The sequence below is a fragment of the Neomonachus schauinslandi genome, chromosome 2 (assembly GCF_002201575.2).
Source record: "Neomonachus schauinslandi chromosome 2, ASM220157v2, whole genome shotgun sequence".
Lineage (NCBI taxonomy): Eukaryota > Metazoa > Chordata > Mammalia > Carnivora > Phocidae > Neomonachus > Neomonachus schauinslandi.
In genome coordinates, this window is record NC_058404.1 from 60,233,953 (window position 1) to 60,240,392 (window position 6,440).

Below are 6,440 nucleotides of genomic sequence, written 5' to 3' on the forward strand. Positions count from 1 at the left end.
TTTCTTTCTTTCTTTCTTTCTTTCTTTCTTTCTTTCTTTCTTTCTTTCTTCTTTTTCTTTCTTCTTTCTTTCCTATGCTGAAAGAACACTGAGAATACAGTGGCTTCTGCTCCCATCATCATTTTGGACTCAGAAATAGCCCCACATTGCAAGGAACTCAGTGATATAGCAAGATCAGGCTGAGGAAAGTCCTAAATACAACTTTTTTGAATTGACCTCAATCCCTAAGTAGCATTAATGGGTCCCAAATTTCTTATCTGCTCCTGATGGAGGAACTTGCATGCTAGCTGAGAACCTGGCTGGGGAGCTTGACAGATGGAGTCGTTTATGACCATGGCAGGGAGAGACTGTTCCAGTTGCCAAGAGCTATAAAGTAGACCACATTGGTAGACTGTGTGGGACCTAGAACTTAGGGGATTCTTCAGCTCCAGTGAGAGTAAAGATGAGGCTAAACCATCATAGAAGGTTACTTGGCTCTGACCAAATTGAGACAGAAAAAGGATCATAAGTTAACAAGCTGCATGGTTTAGAAGCTGATAATGAGAAATGTTCATACCCTGGACATCTATATTTCATCAGCTGCATGTCCAGAGTTGTTCAGAACTACCATTCCATAGTCAAGATGAGCAAGGATGCCGAAAATATCTTCACGATCTGAGGCACTATCACTCTCATAAAGATATCTCCTAAACCACACACAAATGCCTCTCCACCAACAGGGCCAGAAATCTGAGAGTTGAGTATTTAACTCAATAACTGTGTAAATGATATTGAACAGGTACTCACATTGACTATTCAAAGTATTGTATGGATTAAATTTGTTTATTAAATTAAATATTAGGCTTTCTTCCTTGCTAACCCAAAGCTGGAAGCATATGAGAAAGATCAATTTATTCATAGAGAAATAAATAAATTACATACTTTTGTGAGTAAATTTGTACCCCTGGAAAATTTAATATGTTTTAATTATAAATTAGAAGTTGTGTATCACTTAGAGGTGTCCCCCTAAGGAAAAGTTGATACAAATTTTTTTTTCAAGACACTGGATACATTTTTATTGAACCTTTTAGTTTAAAACATGGGGTAAAAGGAAAGCTAGTTCTTCTTAACCAATATTTTACACAAATGTAGTAAAATATTTCAAATTTTAGGGAATCATAATGGATTACGTGTCTTAAAAGTTGGGGATTGAATAAACAATATCCAACTTCTTGAATTTTCCTGTTGACTCTTCCTTTACAACAGTAACCAGTTCTAATTAGTTACATAAGTTTTTTAAGGCCATGTTTTACTGTTGTTGATTTCTTTATGTCTGAAGCATTGCTATTTCAATCAATAGCCATAATTCCACTTCAGAAATGGTTTTGCTTTGGTGGAATTTTGACATCAGGCTGTCCTTTAGTTCCATAGGCCCACTCTCATTCCATCTCTAGTTGAGCCTTTTCTCTTTTACTCATAGTCAAGAATGCTTCATCCCATCTTCTGATGACTTTGCCTATTCCAACCTTAAAACTTAAAGGCGTGGCATTTTTCTTCTCCTTTGAACTCTTCTGAATATTAGTATCAAAAACATTAGTATGGCAATTCATACTCTTCATCTTATTTGACCTATATCAGTAGGATTTGATGCAATTGCTCACTCTCTCCTCCTTGCTATGCCTTCATCACTGGGCTTCCAGGATTCTGCACTCTCATTTTCCTTCTTTCTACTTCCCTGGTTACTCATTCTCCATCTTGTGTATTGGTCCCCCTTTTACTTTTCAATCTCTTAATACTGGAAAGTTGTAGTACTCAGTTTTTAGTACTGCTCTTGTCTGCATGTACAATCCTTCCCTTGTTAATTGTTACTGTTCATGTAGCTTTACATTCCATCTATGTTGTAATGATACCCAATTTTACATCACTAGCTTAGATCTACCATCTGAATGTCAGGGGCATATATTCCAATTGCCAACCAAACATCCTCACTTGGATTTCTAATATACATATTAGACACAACATGTTCAAAATCTATCTCCTGATCTCCCTCCAACTTAAAAACCTCTTATATCCATAACTCTCCACATTTCAGTTTATGACAACTCCACTGTTCCTACTGCTCAGACTAAAAAACTGAGTAACATTTTATTTCTTCTTTTTTACTTTATATCCTACATCCAGTTCCTCAGGAAATAATATAGACACTACCTTCAAAATACATGCAGAATCTGGGCACTTTTCATCACTACCAGAGCTTTCCTATAGGTCCAAATTAATATTGTATTTTGACTTTTTTTTTTTTGCTGATATAGCATCCTTACAGGCTTGTTTCTATCCTGCCTCCCTACTTTTTCCTCAACATTGCATCTAGTGTGAATATTTTTTTTATTTAAATGAGTTGTCTCTGTGTGTATGTCTTTTCTCAAAGTAGACCAATAGTTTTAAAGACCAATGATGTTGAACATCTTTTCACATACTAGTCATCCATTTATCTTTGGTGAAATGTATGTTCAAATATCTTTTTTCTTGTTATTAGAGTCTTTGGTTTGTTATTGAGTTTGGTTTTCTTAATGAACAGGTTTATTGAGGTATAATTGCCTTGCAACAAACTGTACATATTAAAAAAAAATCATATCATTCCTTTTCTCAAAATCCAGTAATGATTCTCCTCTCTCCATTTCATTCAGAACAGAAGCAAAAGTCCTTACAAGGCACAGATTTGAACTTTCTGACATTACTCACCACTACTATAGAACATTTTCTTGGCTTGCTCAGAAGGCACCAGCTGGCCTTCTTGCTATTCTTCACAACTGTCAGCCACTCCCTTGCCTTAGAACTTTCCCCTAACTTTCCCTTTGCCTGGAATGCCCTATCATTACCATTCATTTGCTGACACATTCTTTCCAAATGTTTGCTCATATCTCATCTTCTCAATGAGATTTCCCTGACCAACCTATGTAATATTGCAATCTATGCCCAGTCCAACAATTTCTATCCCCATTATCCTGCTCTGCCATATCTTTCACTGCCTTCTAACATTCTATATAATGTAACTGTTCATTAGATTTCTCTTGAATTGTTCCTATTCCCCCATTAGATTGTAAGCTTCTTAAACACTGATGAGGTCCTTGTCTCTTTTGTTCATTCACAATTCCCTATTGCCTAGAATCATGCTTGGCACATTGCAGGCACTTGACAAATACTAATTGAATCAATACTAAATAAATGTAAGAAAGCTAAAGAAATGACTTTTAGATAGCGGAATTCAAAGATCAGTTGTATTACTCCAGCTTTGTAATATAACTTGAAGTCTAGAATTATGATACTTCCAGTTTTGTTTTTCTTTTTCAAGAGTGCTTTCACTATTTGGGGTCCTTTGTGGTTCCATATAAATTTTAAGATTGTTTGTTCTAGTTCTATGAAAAAATGTTGTTGGTATTTTGATAGGGATTGCATTAAATCTGTAGATTGCTTTGGGTAGTATAGATATTTTAACAATATTTGCAATCCATAAGCGTGGAATGTCTTTCCATTTCTTTGTGTTTTCTTCAATTTCTTTCATCAACATTTCACATTTTTCAGAGTATAGGTCTTTCACTTCCTTGGTTAAGTTTATTCCTAGGTATCTTATTATTTTTTGTGCAGTTGTGAATGTCATTGTTTTCTTAATTTTTCTTTCTGCTGCTCTCTCTGCTGTGTAATAGAAATGCAACAGATTTCTGTAGATCAAAGGAACAGAATAGAAAGCCCAGAAATAAATCCACAATTATTTGGTCAATTAAACTTCAACAAAGCCGGAAAGAATATCCAATGGGAAAAAGACAGTCTCTTCAACAAATGGTATTGGGAAAACTGGACAGCTGCATGTGAAAGAATGAAACTGGACCACTTTCTTGCACCATATACAAAAATAAACTCAATGAATTAAGGACATAAATGTGAGATATGAAACCATAAACATTCCAGAAGAGAGCACAGGCAGTAATTTCTCTGATATTGGCCATAACAACATCCTTCCAGATATGTCTCCTGAGGCAAGGGAAGCAAAAGCAAAAAATAAAGTATTGGGACTACATCAAAATAAAATGCTTCTGCACACCAAAGGAAACAACCAACTAAACTAAAAGACAACCTACTGAATGGGAGAAGGTATTTCCAAATGACATATCAAATAAAGGGTTAGTATCCAAGACGTAAAGAACTTAAACAACCCAACACCAAAAAACCCAAGTAATCTAATTAAAAAAATCTAAAAACAAAAGACCTGAACAGACACTTCTCCCAAGAAGACATCCACATGACCAATAGATGCATGAAAAGATGCTCAACATCACTCATCATCAGGGAAATGCAAATCAAAACCATAATTAGATATCACCTCACACCTGTCAGAATGGCTAAAATAAAAACCTCAATAAACAAGTGTTGGCATGGATGTGGAGAAAAAAGAACCCTGATGCACTGTTGGTAGGAATGCCAACTGGTGCAGCCACTGTGTAATAGTATAGTGGTTCCTCAAGAAATTAAAAATAGAGCTACCCTACAATCCATTAATCACACTACTGGGTATTTAGCTAAAGAATATGAAAACACTAATTTGGAGGGATATATGCACTCTTATGTTTATTGCAGCATTATTTGCAACAGCCAAACTATGGAAGCAGTCCAAGTATCCATCAATAGATGAATGGATAAAGAAGATGTGGTGTATATACACAATGGAATATTAACTCAGGCATAAAAAAGAATGAGATCTTACTGTTTGCAATGACATGAATGGAGCTAGAGAGTATAATGCTAAGCCAGACAGAGAAAGACAAATACCACATGATTGCACTCACACATGGAATTTAAGAAACAAAACAAATGAACAAAGGCAAAAAAAAAGGGACAAATAAAAAAAACCAGACTCTTAACTATAGAGAACTAATGGATGGTTACCAGAGGAGATGTGGGGGTGGGGGATGGGTGAAATAGGTGAAGGGGATTAAGAGTACACTTATTTTTTTTTATATTATGTTCAGTTAGCCAATAAGGAATACACTTATCTTGAGGAGTATTGAGTCAATATATGAAATTGTTGAATCACTATATTGAGAGCTGAAACTAATATAACACCATATGTTAACTACACTGGAATTAAAATAAATAATAAAAAAAATCAGTTAGTAGATGTAGGAGAATTTTATGGATCATTGAAATTTTGAGTGATTTCCAATTAAACTACATAGCTAAGTAAACACCTACCCTTACAAAGTTTGTGAGAAATATTTAAGAATTTTCTGAAGTTCTCTGTATCTGAAATATTTTTTGAAACAAAAGTTTTGACATTGAACTTGAAATGGTGCTTGTCTGTTCATTTCTTTGTGCAGTTAATTACCAAAAGCACTTTAAGCAGACTGGTGGATTAAAAAATGTGAATAAGTAAATTGTGATTTAGCTTTTTCTACCGAGGCAGAGTCAAGCTGGTTTGTCATGTAAAAAGCCTAAGAGAGCAGCATGGTGTGTGCAACTGATGTAAATGCTAGAGAAATAGCATAAATGAGTACAGAATTTGGGTTGGGGCAAAATAAAACTGTGGAAAGAAGAAATTAAGGGAATGAAAATCCGGCTGAAAATATTTGAAACAGGTAAGTTGACTACAGATGATCACTGAAATCTGATGGCAATAACATCCCCAGAAATCTCACTGTACAAGTTTGAGAAACCATTGTAAGGAAAATCCTAACAGCTAAAATGAAGAGTAAGCATCCAATTGGGTTGTTTCCTCTCCTTCTGTGAAAACATTTATCATCTCCAGTGTGATCTGCACATACTGATTAATTATTCTCCAAATGATTAATTTTTTATTTGACAGATAATTAGATCTAGCGTAAATCTAGTTAATAAAAGCATGCATGAAGTGTTGTAAGCACATTTAATGATTGGCATTAGTTTTCAAGAAGGTGTTCTGGCTGAGTTGTTTCCTTATTAGAAATATCCTTTTTGGAAAATACTTTAAAGATTAAGTAAAAAATCTTCTCTCCCAGAAAATATGACAATAATTTTCAACACTTTCCATTTCATGAATATCTTAAGGCTCCTATGCTCCAATCACAAAAGAGGTGTGCCTGATTTTCATGATGTTAAAAAGATGAAAGCCAAAGACAGTCTTTACTTTGATTCTGAAAATCAAATAAAATGCAGAGGGAAGTAGTGGATGTAATTACAATAATTGAAGAATTTTAGGATATTTGTATTGAGAGGGAATTGAGAGTATAATGGGTTCATATTCCTTAATTTACAAAGTAAATCTCCCTAATCTGAATCTCAAGAAGGTAAAATAATAAAGAACATATAACTGACTTATAATACCGTTAAGAGGAAAAGATATGTAGATATATACCTTGTTTTACACAGAGAATATCTATCATCTGTGTATATATATATATATATATATATATATATATATATATATATAT

At 34.3% G+C, this 6,440-nt stretch overlaps 1 protein-coding gene across 1 annotated transcript in view; it reads right to left on the reverse strand.

The window, feature by feature from the left end:
* ANXA10 (annexin A10) overlaps positions 1-6,440 on the reverse strand; it is an 89,773-nt gene that overhangs the window by 10,271 nt on the left and 73,062 nt on the right. The gene's annotated exons all lie outside the window — the stretch shown is intronic.